A 21,639-nucleotide genomic window follows, 5' to 3' on the forward strand; every position below is an offset into this window, starting at 1 on the left:
AGAAATCCTTAGAATTTTTCACTTGACTTTTTTCTACAAGACTTTTTCCATCATGTCTACAAGAAAGGGTCTTTTTAGGCCTTGTGGGACCTGTGGCAAATTATGACTTCACTGTGAGGACCCTCACAAAGAATGTATCTATTGCTTACATCCAGAGCATAAGGTCAAGGACTGTCAGATCTGCAGGACCTTTCCTAACAAGACTCTGAGGGACAGAGAAGCCAGGCTCCTACTTTGGCTCCAGAAAAAGAAGGCAAGAGAAGCTCTTTCTGAAGAGGAGAGTGACACTTCAGTGGCCTCGAAGAAAAGAAAGAGGTCTGTGGAGAGCCTATCCCCTTCAAGCAGTAAGTCAGCCAAGAAGCTGCATGCTTTTAAGGACACCGGGGATCTACCTTCAACATCCAAGGTAGCATGTGGCAGGGTTCACTCAGAGCCATCAACACCTGCTTCTTCTTCAAAGAAGCCTAAAAAGCCTTCAAGTTCACTGCCTCCGTCGACGTCCCAAAAATCGACACCGTCGACGAGCGCTCCGTCGACGACAGGTCTACCTGTGACGACGACTACAGTGACGGCTACATTTACAGCTCCTCCATCACCGATGATAGTGACTTCGTCTCCGCTGTCGTCTACGACAATAACATAGGTGAGTCTAAAGTATGGTCCGTCGTCGTCGCACACTTTGAAGATCACTAAGAAGCCGTCGACGGGTAAGAAGCTAAAATCTTTGCCGTCGACGCATTCATCGACGAAGAAATTCAGGAGGTCGCCGTCGGTTTCGCCGACGAAGATTCCATCGACGCGCCTGATAGTGAAAACTCCGTCTACGACAACCCCGTCGACGGGTGGCGTACTGACATTAACTTCGTCGACGGGACCTTCGTCGACACTGGTACCACCGACACCAACTACACCGACGGCCCCGTCGACGCCTGCTCCGTCGACGCCTGCTCCGTCGACGCCTGCACCGTCGACGAGGACACCATCGACGAGTGCTCCGTCGACGACAGTTCCGTCGACGGTTCATTATCCTGGAACATCTCCTTACCTACCGCAAAGGATTTTGCCTGTGCAGAGCAGGTCGTCTTTATTGCTGCCATCGCATACATCGCCCAGCAAGGTTGCACCCGTTCCTCCGCAGCATCTTTTTGATGATGATGATGATGATGGCGATGGTTACTCTGATGATGGATTTTTTCCGGTAGCGCGTAGTCCGTCCGAACTACGTATAAAATGCCAAGAGGAAGATGAAGAGGAGGATCTTCAGCCTTTTCCGCACCAACAGGATCAGGGGCATTTCGAGCAACAAGAACAGACAGTACAAATGCCGGTATCATTGATTAACAACCTTCAACAAATGATGCAGGACTACTATGCGAGGTTTCCCCCGCCTGGTTCTTCTACACCGGTACAGCCTCCACAGACACCAGTGTCCACTCCAGCTAGGCCTTCCGGATTCCCAGACCCTACCACAGCACCTCCATCGGTTCAGGGTATTGCGTCACCGTCATCCGAAGAGGAGCAGGAGGAAGGGGAGATACAGGACTCAGACTCTCTAATACAGGAGTGGGATGAGTATCAGATCCAGACTCCATCTCTGTCTACACCACCGCCAGTAGACTCTCCACCGCAGGACATTGGGGGTTTCCATAGTGTCATGGAAAGAGCTGCAAAGAGATTCCAGCTACCGATTACGTCAAAACAATCAGATTGCTTTCTTTATGATTTTAAAGAAGACACTAGAAAATCGGTGAGGGCCATTCCCATTGTAGATTTCATCTGGGAAGAAGGCCTAAAAGTCATGCAGACTCCGTCCTCCTTTCCTGCAGTCTTGCCCAGGCTAGAAAAGAAATATAAGGCACCTGACAACTCCCCAGCATGTCTAATCAGCCATCCTAAACCGGATTTGGTTATTTCACAAGCAGCTCAGAGAAGATCCAGGCATCCGTCGGCTTCTCTGACTGCCCCTCCAGACAAGGAAGGAAGGCGGTTGGACTCCATAGGTAAAAAAATTTCAACTATGACTGCCACCACTGTTAGAGCGGCTAACTCTCTAGCAATACTTGGGAGATACGATCGTCAGATGTGGTCGGACATGTCACAATTTATTGATATGATACCTGAGGCCAGTAGAGCAGAGGCACGCAGAATTCTGCAAGAAGGAGAAAAGATTTCGGCTGAAATCATAGACTCTGCCATTGATGTTTCCTCCACAGGTTTTCGACAATTGGCCGGGGCGGCGGTACTCGGACGCCAAGGGTGGCTAAAGGCTACCTCTTTTAGGCCGGAAGTTCAGTTGAAGGTTCTGGACATGCCATATGATGGCGAGCTTTTGTTTGGCAAACATGTCGACGATGCATTGCAGTCTATTAAGGCGGACACTGAAACAGCCAGGTCCCTTGCAACGCTTCAGTACAAAAGGCAACCCTTTCGGGGAGCGAGAGGGAGAGGAACCTTTTCACATAGAGGAGGTTTTCAACAATATCGACCTTTCTCCTCTTACCAAGGGCAATTTCGCTCAACCTATGGCCAGCAACAGCCGCATTCCTTTCGTCAACAATCATCAGCTCGCTTCAGACAACAACCGAGAGGAAAGTCTGCTTTCAGAACCAAAGAAACAGCTAGAAAGCAGTGACCCTCATCAAGTGTCTGCACCCAGCCCCTATATCAACACTCGTATAGGGGGCACAATTTCCGAATTTCTACACCAATGGTCCAGCATAACAACAGACAGATGGGTTTTGGATATTATCAATCGGGGGCATACACTAGAATTCAACCAACCTCCTCTTCAGGTACCACCAAGAGGCCCCCCGCCAGCCCATCTCAACGAGCTTATGGAACAGATTGCTATCTTAATGAGCAAGGGAGCAATAGAGATTGTGCCAAGAAACCAGAGGGGAACAGGTTTTTACTCCCGTTTTTTCCTTATCAGGAAGAAGACCGGAGACTGGAGGCCTATTCTCGATCTTCGTTCGCTCAACAGATACCTCAAGAAGCAATTTTTTTGCATGATCTCTCTTCAAGACGTTCTGAGCCTGCTCAACCGAGGGGACTTTATGACCTCGTTAGATCTTCAGGACGCATATTTCCACATTCCAATTCACCTCAATCATCGGAAATACTTGCGGTTCAGGGTCGCAGGCATTCACTACCAGTTCAGAGTGCTTCCGTTTGGCCTCAAGTCAGCTCCAAGAGTGTTCACCAAGGTTTTGGCGCCAGTGGCAGCCCACCTCAGGCAATTAGGGGTACAGGTGTTCCCGTACCTAGACGACTGGCTAATAAAGGCACGTACAGCGTCGAAGGCTGCCAGGGACACGGAAAGATGTCTCTCCCTTTTCGGAGCTTTGGGTTTGACAGTCAATTACCCCAAGTCTCACATAGAGACCACTCAGAACATCACGTTTCTAGGAGCCATCTTAGACACTTTACAAGCGAAAGCCTTTGCTTCTCAGGACAGAAGACAGAAACTTCGAAACTTAGCAACACGGCTCAGCAGAAAAAGGTCCGTTTCAGTGCGGACTTACAAGTCTTTTCTAGGGATACTATCATCTTGCATTCCGTTGATAAGGAACTGTCGTCTGCACATGAGGACTCTTCAGCAACAACTAGACAACCAATGGAAACAGACAGAAGGCTCTTTCGACGAGCTAGTACAAATCACCCCTGCAGCGAAACAGGCTTTCAGGTGGTGGAGGGAAACTCCCCTCGTCTCAGACGGACTGTCATTTTTGAAGGACAGGACCATGCACATAGTAACAACAGACGCATCCCTGGAGGGAAGGGGTGCTCATTTACAGGATCTTTCCGTGAGGGGAAAATGGTCCACTCAAGAATCAACTCTCCACATAAATGTATTAGAGTTAAGAGCGGTGGCTTTGGCACTCAAGTCCTTCCTCACGAACATCAGAGACTCGTCAGTTTTGATAAGGACGGACAACACCACGGTCATGCATTACATCAACAAGCAGGGAGGGACAAGATCTCGGGCATTATCTCTGGAGGCGCCGAAGCTGTGGCATTGGGTGATTCAGCATCGAATCTCCATCCGAGCAGAACATCTCCCAGGGATCACCAACACCTGGGCAGACGCCTTGAGCAGGAATCGAACCAGCTGCCACGAGTGGGAACTCAATCAATCGGTTCTCGACAGTCTCTTTCGTCTTTGGGGCAAACCCACTCTAGATCTGTTTGCGACCAAAGACAACAAGAAATGCCGACACTTCGCAAGCTGGCGTCCGCAGAGGGGTTCGAAGGGGAATGCGTTTTTGATCAGATGGTCAGGGATTTATGCATACGCTTTTCCCCCGCTTCCTCTCATCCCGAGACTTCTGCTAAAGATGAAGAGGGAACAATGCAGGATTCTTCTAATCGCTCCCAGGTGGCCACGCCAGTTCTGGTTCACAGAACTTCTATTGCTATCGGAACAACCTCACATTCGGCTGAAGGCAATACCGGATCTGTTGACAATGAGACAGGGTCAGGTTCGTCATCCCAACCCAACATCTCTTCGTTTATCAGCCTGGCTCCTGAATTCTATGAATTCGATGGATTAAATATCCCTCCGGATTGCAGAGAGGTGCTTGCCTGCGCCAGAGCTCAGTCTACAAATCGCACATACAAATTCAAGTGGAAGAGGTTTTGTTTGTGGTGCGCAGCTTCCAGCATCCATCCTCTAACATCATCTCCTGAACAAATTTTGCCATATTTATTGCATTTGGCTAAATCCGGTCTTTCGCATTCATCGATTAAGGTGCATTTGGCTGCCATATCACGTTACCGACGAACGTCTCAGTCACCTTCACTATGGTCCTCCAGAATAATAAAACAGTTTCTTAAAGGTTTGTTCAGAAAGTTTCCACCAATTCATCGTCCTGCACCACAATGGCATTTGAACATTGTTCTCACCCAATTAATGAAACATCCGTTCGAGCCTATTCATAGAGTGGATCTAAAGTTCGTTTCTTTTAAAACGGCCCTTCTTTTAACCTTGACATCGGCAAGGAGAGTCAGCGATATTCAGGCCTTTACAATTTCTCCACCTTTCCTTCAATTCAAGCCAGAGGTGGTCATTTTGAGAACAAATCCAAGGTTTATTCCTAAAGTTCCATCATCTTTTCACTTAAACGAACCAGTAGTTTTACGAACATTTTTTCCAAATCCTCAAACGGCAGCGGAACGAGCTCTGCATTCGTTAGACATTAAACGCTGTTTAAAGTTCTATATAGAAAGAACAAGTGGTTTCCGTAAATCTGAACAATTATTTATCAGCTATGGAAAGATCAATCACGGTAACGCAGTTACCAAACAAACTATAGCGCGCTGGATCTCTTCTGCCATTCAGTTGACCCACCAGTTAGCGGGGAAGCCATTATCATCCAATGTCCGAGCACATTCCACTAGAGCGGTATCCACTTCCACAGCTCTGTTCGCTGGAATCCCTCTGGACCAGATCTGCAGGGCGGCGACATGGACACGTGCTCATACTTTCACCCAGCATTACTGCCTAGAAGCTTCTGACAAGGTGGATGCTGCAGTAGGACAAGCAGTTTTGCGCAATTTGTTCACATGAGGTGAGCCTATAATCTTTACCCTCCGTCCTCTGTGTATTGTTTAAGGTATAATTTAACGTATATGCTTGCATATGTGCAGTTATGGATACATATGTTTTTTATTAGGTAGAGGTGTATGTATATATATATATATATATATATATATATATATAATAGATGAACTCTATATGTACTTAATATGGTTAGCACTTAATTTTACAGATATTAATTGCTTATATACATTCAGACAACATGCATTATGTTTATGCATTCTATTGGTACTACAAAAAGGTAATAATTTGTTCTTACTGCTGGCTATTCTGATTCAAGCATGTGAATCTATGAAAGATACCCCAATACTGGAGAAGAAAATGAGTTACTTACCTATAACTGTGGTTCTCCAGTATTGGTATCTTTCATAGATTCACATGCGACCCATCCTCCTCCCCAGAGAGGCTCACCTTCTGGGATTTTTTCCTGGGTACTCTAGTGCGGAGAAATCTGACAGACTGAGCCTCTGTGCTGAGGGTTCTAAGGAGGTGGTCACACCTGATTGGTTGAAGTTTGGGCTCTTTATAAAGAGGCTGATAGCTCTTTAATTGAATGTGTTTTTTCCTATGCATTTCAGTAAAAAAAAAAAGTTTTTTCTCTATTTACTGCTTTCTATGTACCGTGGGACTCCCACTTTGACGACGGGGAATGATTCAAGCATGTGAATCTATGAAAGATACCAATACTGGAGAACCACAGTTACAGGTAAGTAACTCATTTTCTTTTCTGTGATGTCACTTCCTGTCTTCCAGTATATAAGTCACACAGTCCTGATCTGCTTTGCGTTGCAAACAATTGGTGGTGCTCTTCACTCCTGTTCGTCGTTCCTGTTTCGCTGTTGGTGATTTTGCTTTCTGCCCTTTTCCAAGTCCTGTTTTTTCTTCCTTTTCAGGAGTTCCTGTTTTGAGGTTTTTTCCCCATTTCCTTGGGGTTTTTGCTCTGGGACTCCTTCAGGAGGATACGGTCTTATTAGGCGTTTCCTGTCAAGTGGCACCTATGCTACTAGAAAGGGTCGCCCCTATCTGGGTTTATCCAGAACCAGCAGAAGACCGGGTGTCCTTTCAAATCCTGCATCCAGAGGTGAGAAGCTGTGTGCAGTCCGTGACAGATTTCAGCGCCAAAAGATTCCGCCTTGCGAGGCAGCCATAGAAGGACCACAGGGAGATGTGGCAGAAAACGCACAAGCCGTGCTGCGGACAGTCCAACAACAAGCTCAAGAGTTACAGCAATTACGGACTGAAAACACTGCACTACGACAAGTCCTGTCTTCCCGGTCAATGGACATACCACATGTATCTGCTGCTAATCCTCGATATTCAGGAGATCCTCAGAAGATAAAGGAGTTTCTGGATGCCCCAACGGTCTACTTTGCTTTTCGTCCACTTCAATTTTCTCCCGATAAGGCTAAGGTGGGCTCTTCTGATCAGTGCCTTGTCTGGTCCTGAACTTGCTTGGGTGACTTATCCTACTTTCTTGAATCTCTTCAAACAGATGTTTGAAAGGCCTGGGGTGGAAGCAGCGGCTGAGGAGGCCTTATGTGACATACAGCAGAGCAATCAGGACGTTCTGCAGTATATAACCCGTTTCAAACAGTTGGCAGGCAAAACCTCTTGGGTGGAACGCACCTTTGTAACCTTGTTCCACCGAGGTTTATGTGAAGAAATCAAGGATGAATTAGTACATTCCACTCCAGCCCGTTCCTTAAAGGAATTAATGGACCAAGTCATGAACAATGAATATAGACTACGAGAGCGCAAGATGGAAAGAAGAAGAACGTGAGTTCCATATCAGTCTGGTAATTATCGTACCAGAAGTCGGCGAACTGACAATGTCCTTTCTGAAGCCTCTCCATCTTCCACAGAAGAACCCATGCAGATTGATCTTGTCCGTGGTCCGTTATCTGAGTCAGAAAAGGAGAATAGAAGACGAAAAGGACTTTGGGGGTCATTCTGACTCCCGCCGGCCGCGGTAACCGCGGTGCCGGCGGGAGCCGCTAGAAGGCCGCCCGCCTGCCCAGCGGGAAACCCCTTTCCACGAGGATGCCGGCTCCGAATGGAGCCGGCGGAGTGGAAAGGGTGCGACGGGTGCAGTTGCACCCGTCGCGAATTTCAGTGTCTGCTATGCAGACACTGAAATTCTCAGTGGGGCCCTGTTACGGGGGCCCCTGCAGTGCCCATGCCATTGGCATGGGCACTGCAGGGGCCCCCAGGAGCCCCACGACACCCCATACCGCCATCCTGTTCCTGGCGGCCAAAGCCGCCAGGAACAGGATGGCGGTATGGGGGTCGGAATCCCCATGGCGGCGCAGCAAGCTGCGCCGCCATGGAGGATTCCCCAGGGCAGCGGAAAACCGGTTGTACCGCCGGTTTTCTGTTTCTGACCGCGGCTGTACCGCCGCGGTCAGAATGCCCTTGGGAGCACCGCAAGCCTGTTGGCGGTGCTCCCGCGGTCCCCGGCCCTGGCGGTCCATGACCGCCAGGGTCGGAATGACCACCCTTGTCTTTATTGTGGCAAAGTAGGCCATCTGATTCGTAGTTGTCCTGTTCGTCCCTCCAGACCTTTGGGAAACGCCAACTCCCGTCCCCTGTAAGGAGGAAGGAGATGGGAGGAGCTGAAGTACCATCGATATGTTCCTCCAGAGAAAGTATGTCCACCTTGTTTATCCTTTCGGTCACGTTACAATGTTCACAAGGTCAAAAAGAACAACTCCTTGCGCTTATAGACTGTGGAATCTATTTGGACGAGACCTGGGCTAAGAATAAGGGAGTTCCACGTATTCCTAAAGAAAATCCTGAGCAGGTACACACGGTTGATGGCTCTCCTTTAACCTCAGGTCCCGTGGTGGCCTCTACTCCTACACTCTGTTTGACTTTTTGAGGGCACCAAGAACATGTTGCCTTTGATCTTATAGCCTCACCGAATCACACAATGATTTTAGGAATACCCTGGTTAACCCGGCACAACCCCTATATCAATTGGGAAACGAGAACCATATCTTTAACGTCTCAGTTTTGTCAGCATAATTGTTACTTAACTAACTCCTGTTGGTCTCCCAAAAGATCCTTTCAGTTAACTAGGGATATTAATAACACTACAAATATGATTCAAGGAGTTCCAGACTGTTATCAGGAATACTTTGGGATCTTTCAGAAACCCAGTAATCCCATCCTACCTCCTCATCGACTCTATGATTGTGCTGTTCCATTGATTCTGAATGAAGTAGTACCTTTTGGTCGAATGTATTCATTGACAGATCAAGAAAAGAAGGTGCTCAAGGAATACCTAGATGACAACTTAAAGAATGGGTTAATTGCTCCTTCTACGCCTCCTGTTGGAGCTCCTCTTTTCTTTGTTCCCAAGAAGACGAAAGATCTGCGTCCATGTGTCGACTTTCTCCCACTCAATAAGATAAAAAATCAAGGATCGTTATCCCTTGCCCTTAATTCGGGATATATTGGATGCCATCCAAGGAGCCAAGATGTTCACCAAATTAGATTTAAGAGGTGCCTATCATCTGTTACAAATTGAAAAAGGAGATGAATGGCAAACAGCCTTCCTTACTCCCTTTGGACACTATGGGGGTCATTCCGACCCGGCGGTCAAGGACCGCCGGGGCCGGGGTCGGCGGGAGCACCGCCAACAGGCTGGCGGTGCCCCGCAGGGCATTCTGACCGCGGCGGTTTGGCCGCGGTCAGAAGAGGAAAACCGGCGGTCTCCCGCCGGTTTTTCGCTGCCCGCCGGAATCCTCCATGGCGGCGCAGCTTGCTGCGCCGCCATGGGGATTCCGACACCCCATACCGCCATCCTGTTCCTGGCGGTTTGCCTGCCAGGAACAGGATGGCGGTATGGGGTGTCGTGGGGCCCCTGGGGGCCCCACAAAGCATTTCAGTGTCTGCTGTGCAGACACTGAAATTCGCGACGGGTGCAACTGCACCCGTCGCACCTTCCCACTCCGCCGGCTCCATTCGGAGACGGCTTCCTCGTGGGAAGGGGTTTCCCGCTGGGCTGGCGGGCGGCCTTCTGGCGGTCGCCCGCCAGCCCAGCGGGAAAACCAGAATGGCCTCCGCGGTCTTTCGACCGCGGAGCGGCCATTTGGCGGTTCCCGCCAGGCGGGCGGCTACTGCCGCCCGCCAGCCTCAGAATGAGGCCCTATGAATATCATGTCATGCCTTTTGGATTGACCAATGCACCTTCTGTGTTCCAACGATTCATGGATTCAGTGTTCTTTGCCTTATTAAATCACTATGTAGTAATCAATCTGGATGACATCTTGATGTATTCCTGTAATCCTGAGCAACATATGGAACATGTACTACAGGTCTTGGAAAGACTTAAAAGCAATCAGTTATATTGTAAACCAGAGAAGTGTGAATTTCACAAGACCAAAGTGAATTATTTGGGATTCAGTATCAATCAACAAGGAATATCCATCGACCCAGACAAAGTAAGAGCCATCCTAGACTGGCCTTCTACATCTTCAGTAAAAGAAACTCAATGCTTTCTAGGCCTATCAAACTTCTATCGCCAATTTATTCAGGGCTTTGCCTACCAACAAAGTTTCATCACCCATACTATCACAAAAGAGAATTTGAAGAAGGGCTTTGTCTGGACCGAAAGTGCTGAACGGGATTTTCAAGAGTTAAAGAAGTCCTTCACTCAAGCACCCATTCTGCGACATCTTACACTACTAAAAAATGTATAGCTGTGACAGATGCCTCTGACAGAGCCATAGGAGCAGTTCTGCTTCAGAAACAAGACAACAATGGATTAGAACATCCTATATTCTATCTCTCTCACATTCTGACAGAAGCAGAACGCAATTATTCAGTACTGGAATGAGAATTACTTGTTCTCAAAGTAGCATGTAAGGAATGGAGGCATTTCTTGATGGGTACCAGAGAGCCTGTTTAAGCCAGGACTGACCACCGCAATTTACAATGCCTTCAAAGTTTCCAGTGTCACAACAGTTGCCAAGCAAGATGGGCCTTCTTCTTTAGCCAGTATGATTTTGTGATAACTTACATACCTGGATCCCAGAACCTAGTGGCAGATGCTTTATCCCATCGATATCCTGACGTCGCTAAGATCTCCTCTCCACACATTATTGAGTCCAGTAGAATCATAGGAGCTACTCAATCTTTTCAAGAACGTGTCAAATCTGAGTACCAGTTCCTTCCTATTGCAGAATGGAATAAAGTGACACCTTTCTTATGAAAGGAAAATGATTACTTCTATCATCAGAAGGCCCTTTTCTTACCTACTAAAAAGGTACAGACTGAGGCATTACAAATGTGTCATGATTCCCCGGTAGCTGGACATCGAGGAATCAAGAAGACCCAGGAGCTGCTGCAACAATCTTTTTGGTGGCCTTCCCTTAAGAAAGATACATAATCCTATGTCTTGGCATGTACAGTATGTGCCCAGACCAAGACACCCAGAACTAAACCAGCAGGTTTATTAATACCTTTACCTGTTCCCTCAGCTCCTTTGTGTACCCTTTCCACGGATTTCATTTGTTCCTTACCATCTTCTTCTGGTAACCATGTAATTATGGTAACAGTTGATTCCTTCACCAAGATGGCATACTTCACAGCCTTGAAAAAATTACCAACAGCTCCTGAAATGAGTCGCATATTCAGGTGAAATATTTTTCGTCTCCATGGTCTTCCGCAGGAGGTCATTTCGGACAGAGGGACACAATATGTATCACGATTCTGGAGAGCTTTTTGTGCTTTGTTAAATATTGAGGTGTTCTTGTCCTCTGGTTTCCATCCACAAATAATGGCCCAACTGAACGAGTGAATCAGGAACTTCAACAAAACCTGAGATGTTAGTGTAATGCCACTCAAAGTAATTGGTCGGATTTTCTTGCCCTTGCTGAATTCTCCTACAACAACACAGTTCATAGTGCGACCAGTACCACACCTTTTAATTGCACCTATGGTTTTCATCCTAGGGCCACGTCTACTGTTCCATGTAAAACTTCTCTTGTTCCTGCAGTCACTTCTTTTGCATGACTGATCCACCAAATCCAGGGCCTAATCCATACCACTCTCCTAGTTTCTAAACAAGCAATGAAACAAAAAGCAGATCGTTATCGACAGATGGCACCCTCGTATCAAGTAGGACACAAAGGTGGTCATTCCAACCCTGGCGGTCGGTGTTAAAGCAGCGGGAAAACCGCCAACAGGCTGGCGGTAAAAAAAATGGAATTCCGACCCTGGCGGAAACCGCCAACAGAGACCGCCACTTCAACACACCGCCCGCCACGGCGGGACAAACAAACAGCGCGGCGGTCACCGCCAACAGAAAGGTGAGAGTCAATGTACCGCCCACCCTATCACAACCCACCAATCCGCCACCTTTTCCGGGGCGGTAGCCCCGCCGATAAAAACACGGCGGAAACTGCCATTCAAAAGGAAAACGCTCACCTCCATACACCCCACGAGGAATCTGGACAGCATGGAACCTGAACTCCACATCCTCCCAGCGATTGTCTTCCTGCTCCTCTACCAGGAGCACGAACGGCGGCGCAGAAGACTACGGTGAGTACTGCACCTACGACACAGGGGAGGCAAAAATTTACGGGGACACACATATGCCACACACCCACCCTCACCCACTACAACACACACATCAATGTATAGCCATACATCACAGTTACACCCTCAAACCCCCCGGAAGAATGCAAAGACAAAAGGAAATTATTATAAACAGTTGAATATATTGTATTACTGGCTTAAAAACATATCACACATCTAAAACTTTTATATACATAAATTCCCAAGTCCGATATTTGTAGCAGTCATTGTTAGTGGACCACTGGGCCCAAATCACATGGGCAAAGCCCACACAGGATACCTGACTCCAACGGAGAGAACACTGCAGGGGCATCAGATAGCAAAACTACAGGCACCTCAGGGGGAAGGGAAGTGGGGGCACCTCAGCCTGATGAGTCCACGATGCCAGATCCACGAGGGGCCTCCATGACCACTGTTCCATCCTGGGGAGTGCAAAGCCACAGTCTCACAAGTCTCTACAGTGGGTGGTTTGCCCACTGTTCCATCCTGGGGAGTGCAAAGCCACAGTCTCTCAGGTCTCTACAGTGGGTGGTTTGCCCACTGTTCCATCCTGGGGAGTGCAAAGCCACCGTCTCTCAGGTCTCTACAGTGGGTGGCTTGCCCACTGTTCCATCCTGGGGAGTGCAAAGCCACAGTCTCTCAAGTCTCTACAGTGGGTGGCTTGCCCACTGTTCCATCCTGGGGAGTGCAAAGCCACAGTCTCTCAAGTCTCTACAGTGGGTGGATTGCCCACTGTTCCATCCTGGGGAGTGCAAAGCCACAGTCTCTCAAGTCTCTACAGTGGGTGGCTTGCCCACTGTTCCATCCTGGGGAGTGCAAAGCCACAGTCTCTCAAGTCTCTACAGTGGGTGGCTTGCCCACTGTTCCATCCTGGGGAGTGCAAGTGGATAACAGTCTCCACTGGTTCTGGAGGGGGCCTGGTGCCCAGAGTGCTTCGTGCAGCCCTGCCCGACACAGATGCGGGCCTGCCCCTTCTGCCAATGGGCCAGCGGTGCTTGAGACGGAGGTGCCCTGTTCAGCGGTGCTTGAGACGGCGGTGCCCAGTTCAGCGGTGTTTGAGACGGCGGTGCCCAGTTCAGCGGTGTTTGAGACGGCGGTGCCCAGTTCAGGGGTGCTTGAGATGAAGGGCCCAGTTCAGCGGTGCTTGAGATGAAGGGCCCTGTTCAGCGGTGCTTGAGACGGCGGTGCCCAGTTCAGCGGTGCTTGAGATGAAGGGCCCAGTTCAGCGTTGCTTGAGACTGCGGTGCTCAGTTCAGCGGTGCTTGAGATGAAGGGCCCAGTTCAGCGGTGCTTGAGACGGCGGTGCCCTGTTCAGCGGTGCTTGAGATGAAGGGCCCAGTTCAGCGGTGCTTGAGACGGCGGTGCCCTGTTCAGCGGTGCTTGAGACGGCGATGCCCTGTTCAGCGGTGCTTGAGATGAAGGGCCCTGTTCAGCGGTACTTCGGATGAGTGTCCAGGTCAGCGGATCCGGCCATGGCATGGAGGTCATTCACCACCTGACCTGTGGCTGGCGGTGCCTTCCTGCCCATCTGTCGTGTGGCTTGTGGGGCCCACCTGGGCTGCAGTACCGGGCCTGTGGGTGTCCTCCTGCCCACCTTGGATGGGGCTGGCGTGGCCCTCCTGGCCAGCTGGCCTGCTGGCAGACTTGTCGGGCGTGCTGCCCTTCCCACCCTTCCCTGTTCGCCTGTGGCCCTTACCCACCTTTGGCGGTGTGCCAGGTGGGACCACACTTCCTGCCGGAGCCATGGTAGGAATTTTGGTCCCTGGTGTCTTCGGCCTCTCGCGCCGGCCACTGACAATCCTCGGATGCTTTACCGGGGGTGGGCTGGCCGTGCCTTGGCTCCTTCCTGAACTGGCTGCCCTTGAGGGTGGGGGACTCCACAGTCCATGGCAAACGGTCTTTACAGGGCCCGGTTTTGTGGTGGCTGAGGTGCTAACTGGAGTCATATGAGATGGACGGGGTGGGGGAGTTGTAGGAAAGAGGTCAAGTTTGGAAAGGAAAAGCAATTTAGGAAGAGAGGGACGGGTAGGTGTAGTGGGTATGGGAGTGGAGGAAGAGGTTGTGGTTGTAGGAGTTTTCAGTCTGGTGTCTTTGGGTGCAGGTGCTTGGGCTGGAGGCTGTCGTGAGGTGGATGGCTGTTGGGTGGGTGGCTGCCTGCGTTTGTGTAGCTTGGAAGAGGGGGTCACAGACACACTGGGAGAGGACACAGGGGACGTGTAAATGGTAGTGGGGGTGGTGACTGCACGTGTGCGGGGTGTTCTGGTGGGTGTGCTGGTGATGGACGTAGTGGCTGAAGATGTTGTGCATGCAGGTGTGAGTGGAGACGTGACAGGGAGGGAGGAGGGAGACGAGGAGGAGGGGGACACAGTGGAGGTAGTGGGTGTTGGTATGTCTGTATGTGGATGTTGCTTGTGTGAATGCTTGTGTGATGTGTGGTGCTTATGTCTGGGATAGGAAGAGGTACAGGGGATTGGGTCTGGGTAGAGGAAGTTGGAGGGGGGAGGCTAGAGACAGGGACAATTGCTGCCATCAGTGCTGAGGCCAGAGTGTTGAACGATCGCTGATGGGCAGCCTGACCAGAATGAATGCTCTCCAGGTATGCATTACTCTGGTGCACCTCCCTTTCTACACCCTGGATGGCATTCAAAAGGGTAGACTGCCCAACAATGAGCGTCCTCAGGAGGTCAATGACCTCCTCACTGAGGGCAGCAGGGGTGACAGGGGCAGGGCCTGAGGTGCCTGGGGCGAAGGAGATGCCCACCTTCCTGGGTGAGCGGGCACGGGACAAACGCTGAGGGGCTGCTGGGAGGGCGGTGCTGGTGCGCTGGGTGGCGGCTGTACCTGTTGTTGCGGGGGGCATGGATGTTGCCGCCACCACAAGGGAGCTCCCTTCAGAGGACGAGTCGCTGTCACTAATGTCTGCACGGGTCCCCGCTGTGGAGCTCCCCTCGCCCTCCGTCCCACAGGTGTATTCGGACTCCGTTGCATGGCCCTCCAGGGCCATGTGGGATGCAGCTCCCTTGTGCTCCGATGCCACTTCTCCTCCGCCTGATGATGCTAATGCACACATGAACAGGAAGACCACAAAAAAAGGGGGGGGGAGAAATAAAGACATGTTGAGTGCATGCATTGGCGACACCGTTGGCGGAGAGGACAGACACAGAAGCCCCCTGCACTACGCCACGCACTTGGGGTCCACTACTCAATCCGTGGGACATGGCCTACAAGCCTATGGACGACAACTGCACACATAGATGACACAGGGCCATGAATAGCTGTACTTGCCACCCTACAGAGGTGGGGGGCAGGGGCACAGGGCCATGCCTTACGGAGGGGCCTAGCCTACAGAAATCGCCCTGGCCTAGGGATACCCACAGCCCTCCTCCCCCACCCAGACACCTCCACTGCGCGCAAAGTCAGCAGAATGAGTTTGTACTCACCCCCTTGTGTCTGCTGTGATGTCCTCAAGCGCCCATCCAAATCGGGGTAGGCCACTGCCAGGATCCGGGACATCAGGGGGGTCAATGTACGACTGGCACCCCTCCCACGTTGGGAGGCCATCCCCAGCTGAGCCTCCGCCGTCTTCCTGCTCCAGCGTCGGATGTCCTCCCATCTCTTCGGGCAGTGGGTGCCCCGTCTGTGGTGGACCCCCAGGTCCCGGACGTCCTTGGCGATGGCACGCCAAATGGCTATCTTCTGGTGGGCGCTGACCTATGTGAAATGTACAGGGGGGGAAAAATATCATCACCTTCTGCACCCTCAATGTGAGTGGCCCCCCATCCCTACCCTTGCCATGTGGCACATCCTGTCATCCGTCGTCTGATGCATGCCTCATTCGCTCCCCTCCCCACCCGACTCAACCCAGGCATTGGCCACAAAGCATGGTCCCAGTGTACTTACCTGTTGGTCTGGAGGACCGTAGAGTAGCGCATACTGGGGGAGGACCCCATCCACGAGTTTCTCCAATTCTTGAGCAGTGAAGGCAGGGGCCCTTTCCCCAGTCGCATGAGCCATTGTCTCTTCCAGACCGAGGTCACAGCAGCACTTGCAGTGTAGGTCCTCTCCTGTGGAAGATCAGGTATCGAGTGATTAAGCAGATAGAAAATGGCGGTCACGCCCGCGGCGGTGCGTACCGCGACCGCCGGCGCACATCGTCATTGGCTCCTGAGACCCATAGGGTTCAATGTTAACCAATGCTGCTTAGCGCCGCGGTCTTCGACCGCCTACCGCCACGGTGTGCCACACCAGCGCATTGACCTCACATCCCATTGTCACACTTCACAGGTCAGGCAGCCGCCATTTCAAGGGCCCACATGGCTTAATTTCTACTGCGTCACACATACCTAGGCCTTGCATCGACACTCATACAAGCCATACAATGCATTGGGAATCGTGTTATGTGCAAGCTGTGGGAACGTACCTGTGGGTTGATTGACTCTGCTCGTTGTTGTCCTTCATAGGCACCGTCCGCTGGGACATGCGAGGAGATGGAGGAATCTTCCCGTCTACAGACCGCTGGACAATGGAGGAAAGACATGTCATACTGACATACAGGCTTGACCGAGCCACTATACAGGAACTGTGTGCCCAGCTAGAGCCAGACCTGATGTCACCAATCCGCCAACCCACAGGGATCCCCCCTCTAGTGCAGGTTCTGTCAGTACTCCATTTCCTAGCAAGTGGGTCATTTCAAACAACAGTGGCCATATCATCAGGGATGTCCCAGCCCATGTTTTCCAAGGTGTTGTCCAGAGTGTTGTCTGCCCTGCTGAAACACATGCAGAGTTACATCGTCTTCCCTGAGGTGGGGGAATTGGCTATAGTGAAGGGTGATTTCTATGCCCTTGGACATATCCCCAACATCATAGGTGCCATTGATGGTACCCATGTTGCTTTGGTCCCCCCCAGCAGGAGTGAATAGGTGTACAGGAACAGGAAGAGTTATCATTCCATGAATGTCCAGATGGTGTGTTTGGCAGACCAGTACATCTCCCATGTTAATGCCAAGTTCCCTGGCTCAGTGCATGACGCGTACATCCTGCGGAATAGCAGCATCCCTTACGTGATGGGTCAACTCCAGAGGCACCGTGTGGCTAATTGGTGACTCTGGTTACCCCAACCTGTTATGGCTACTGACCCCAGTGAGGAATCCCAGGACAAGGGCAGAGGAACGCTACAATGAGGCACATGGGTGTACTAGGAGGGTGATCGAGCGGACCTTCGGCCTCCTGAAGGCCAGGTTTAGGTGCCTCCATATGACAGGTGGATCCCTAATGTACTCACCAAAGGTGTGCCAGATCATCGTGGCCTGCTGTATGCTTCACAACCTGGCTTTGCGACGCCAGGTGCCTTTTCTGCAGGAGGATGGTCCAGATGGTGGTGTTGTAGCAGCTGTGGAGCCTGTGGAGAGTGAAGAGGAGGAAGGCGAAGAGGACGACACAGAGAACCGGAACACAGTAATACAGCAGTATTTCCAATGACACACAGGTAAGGATCGACACCGGCATATTACATTTACTTAAAGAGTACTACCTGTCTACTGTCTGACTTTTTCCCCCAGTGTATGGTAACTGAGTTGTGACTTTCCCTTCCGATTTCAGAGATGTGGGCCCCACTGCGTGACATCTGCTTTGTTTCCCATGGACTACAGCTGTGTGACAGTGGTATGTTGTCATCACAATGTACATATACATTTTGACATGGTCATGTCTAATACATTTGTATAAAATCACAGGCAGACTCCAGATTGTTTTGTGCAATAAGTGTGTGTTCGATGGCATCTGTCGCTGTAGATACACATGGTATGCATGAGCTCGCCATCTGGTGTTGGGTCGGAGTGTTACAAGTTGTTTTTCTTCGAAGAAGTGTTTTCGAGTCACGGGACCGAGTGACTCCTCCTTCTGTACTCATTGCGCATGGGCGTCGACTCCATCTTCGATTGTTTTCTTTCCGCCATCGGGTTCGGACGTGTTCCTGTCGCTCCGGGTTTCGGAACGGAAAGATAGCTGAAAACGGAAGATTTTCGACGGTATCGTTGCGATCCGGTTCGAGATAGACACATACGACGACGCGTTGAACATCGAAGCGCTTCGGTGCCCTTCGGGGTAGATTTCGGCACCTAGTCGGGGCCTAGTCGGCCCGACCGCGTGGAGAACAACGCCGATGGAACGGACCCCGTTTCGATTCTGCCCCGAATGCCACAACAAATATCCTTATACGGACCTACACTCGGTCTGTAACCTGTGCCTGTCACCCGAGCACAGCGAAGAATCCTGTGAGGCCTGTCGGGCGTTCCGGTCCCGAAAAACTCTGCGCGACCGTCGAGCGAGAAGACTGCAGATGGCGTCCACGCCAAAGGAGCGTCGACAATTCGAGACAGAAGAGGAACAGGAGGAATCCTTTTCCATCCAGGATTCAGACTCCGACGAGCTAGACTCTACAAAAACTGTGAGTAAGACGTCGAGATCAGATCTTAAAAAAGGAAAGAAGGCCCAGGGGACGCCACTGCCAACCGGCCATGGCTCCACCCAAATTCTCGGTGACCAACAATCGGCACCGAAAAAGGCCTATTCAGTGTCGAGATCGTCCGACTTCGGTCGAGACACCGGCACGCAGCCTCCTCGGGACCGAGAGAGTGCTAAACAAAAGCATCGGCACCGAGAATTCGGTGTCGACACGGATCGACGCCGAGACAGTGGCGCCGAAGACCATAGAGGCCAAGAATTTTCGGCACAGAAAAAGAGGAAGGTTACCTCGGAGCCGAAAAAACAATCAACGGGGTTTTCGGAGCCGAAAAAAGCGATTTCAGACCCTGTTTCAGGCTCCTATACTGAAGAGCATTCTATGTCTTCACAAATGAAGAAACATAGATTTGAACAAGAACTGCAATCCACTGACGTGGATCACACGCAAAAACGTATCTTTATTCAGCAGGGGACTGGGAAGATCAGTACCCTTCCACCTGTCAAACGAAAGAGAACGCTTCAGTTTACTCCTCAGCAGCAAACAGCACAAAAGGTAACACCTCCTCCCTCGCCTCCACCTGTAACTCCGGCTTCACCAACTTACACCCCGTCACATTCGCCAGCTCATACCGCCATGAGCCACGATGACCAAGATCAGGATGCGTGGGACTTGTACGATGCACCAGTGTCTGATAACAGCCCAGACACATACCCAACTAGGCCATCACCACCGGAAGACAGCACAGCCTACTCACAAGTGGTGGCTAGAGCAGCACTATTCCATAATGTGGAACTACACTCAGAACAAGTAGAGGATGATTTTTTATTTAACACCCTCTCTTCAACCCACAGCTCCTACCAAAGCCTGCCGATGCTCCCAGGCATGCTCCGCCATGCAAAGGACATTTTCAAGGAGCCAGTTAAAAGTAGGGCAGTGACGCCTAGGGTGGACAAAAAGTATAAGGCGCCTCCTACTGACCCTGTATTCATCACCTCTCAGCTGCCACCAGATTCTGTGGTGGTAGGGGCTGCCAGAAAACGGGCAAATTCACACACTTCTGGGGATGCACCTCCCCCAGATAAAGAAAGCAGGAAGTTCGATGCAGCCGGGAAGAGGGTTGCTGTCCAAGCAGCAAACCAGTGGCGTATCGCAAATTCACAAGCGCTGCTAGCGCGATACGACAGAGCCCACTGGGATGAGATGCAGCATCTCATTGAACATCTCCCAAAAGATCTGCAAAAAAGAGCAAAACAGGTTGTTGAGGAGGGTCAAAACATCTCCAACAATCAAATACGCTCCTCCATGGATGCAGCAGACACGGCCGCAAGGACCATTAATACGTCGGTTACCATCCGTAGGCACGCATGGCTCAGAACGTCTGGATTCAAGCCAGAAATTCAGCAGGCAGTGCTTAACATGCCAGTAAACGAAAAACTTCTGTTCGGTCCGGAGGTCGACACAGCCATAGAAAAGCTCAAGAAGGACACTGACACTGCCAAGGCCATGGGCGCACTCTACTCCCCGCAGAGCAGAGGATCTTATAACACCTTCCGCAAAACACCTTTTAGAGGAGGGTTTCGGGGTCAGGCCACACAAGCTAGCACCTCACAGTCCGCACCGCCCACCTACCAGGGACAGTACAGGGGAGGTTTTCGGGGCCAGTACAGAGGGGGGCAATTCCCTAGGAATAGAGGAAGATTTCAAAGCCCCAAAACCACTACCAACAAGCAGTGACTCACACGTCACTCACCCCTCCCACACAACACCAGTGGGGGGGAGGATACGTCAATATTACGAAGCATGGGACAAAATAACTACAGACACATGGGTCCTAGCAATTATCCAACATGGTTATTGCATAGAATTCATACAATTCCCTCCAGACATACCACCAAAATCACAAAATTTATCAAAATACCATTCACAGCTTCTAGAGATAGAAGTTCAAGCACTACTTCAAAAAAATGCAATAGAATTAGTACCAAGCACACAAATAAACACAGGAGTTTATTCACTGTACTTCTTGATACCAAAAAAGGACGAAACACTGAGACCAATTCTAGACCTCAGGGTAGTAAACACATTCATCAAATCAGACCACTTTCACATGGTCACACTACAAGAAGTGTTACCATTGCTCAAAAAACACGACTACATGACAACCCTAGACCTCAAGGACGCATATTTCCATATACCAATACATCAGTCACACAGGAAATATCTAAGGTTTGTATTCAAAGGAATACATTACCAATTCAAAGTATTGCCTTTTGGTTTAACAACCGCTCCAAGAGTATTCACAAAATGCCTAGCAGTTGTCGCTGCACACATCAGAAGGCAGCAAATACATGTGTTCCCGTATCTAGACGACTGGCTAATCAAAACCAGTTCGCTCACACGATGCTCAAACCACACAAATCAAGTCATACAAACCCTCTACAAACTAGGGTTCACCGTCAACTTTGCAAAATCAAACATTCTGCCAAGCAAAGTACAGCAATATCTAGGAGCCATAATAGACACAACAAAAGGAGTAGCAACGCCAACTCCACAAAGGATCCACAATTTCAACAGGGTCATTCAACACATGTCTCCAAACCAAACAATACAAGCAAGAACAATACTACAGCTCCTAGGCATGATGTCCTCATGCATAGCCATTGTCCCAAACGCAAGACTGCACATGAGGCCCCTACAACAGTGCCTAGCCTCACAGTGGTCTCAAGCACAGGGTCACCTTCTAGATCTGGTGTTGCTAAACCGCCAAACTTACCTCTCGCTTCTATGGTGGAACAGTATAAATTTAAACATAGGGCGGCCTTTCCAAGACCCAGTGCCACAGTACGTAATAACAACAGATGCTTCCATGACAGGGTGGGGAGCACACCTCAATCAACACAACATAAGAGGACAATGGAACATACATCAAACAAAACTGCATATAAATCATCTAGAATTATTAGCAGTTTTTCAGGCACTAAAAGCTTTCCAAC

The 21,639-nt window shown here is 50.3% G+C and overlaps 1 protein-coding gene across 4 annotated transcripts in view; it reads left to right on the forward strand.

The window, feature by feature from the left end:
- The window catches only part of FKBP5 (FKBP prolyl isomerase 5), an 805,772-nt gene that overhangs the window by 212,367 nt on the left and 571,766 nt on the right, over positions 1 to 21,639 (forward strand). Inside the window, exon 1 of one of the 4 annotated variants that reach the window (XM_069238764.1) lies at positions 11,988 to 12,145. The exons of the other annotated variants lie outside the window; for them this stretch is intronic. The gene's annotated coding sequence lies outside the window, so the exon portion shown is untranslated. Of the gene's footprint in view, positions 1 to 11,987; positions 12,146 to 21,639 lie in introns of those variants that run through there. 4 annotated transcript variants of the gene reach the window in all.

This window comes from Pleurodeles waltl, chromosome 6 (genome assembly GCF_031143425.1).
Source record: "Pleurodeles waltl isolate 20211129_DDA chromosome 6, aPleWal1.hap1.20221129, whole genome shotgun sequence".
NCBI classification, from domain to species: Eukaryota; Metazoa; Chordata; class Amphibia; order Caudata; family Salamandridae; genus Pleurodeles; species Pleurodeles waltl.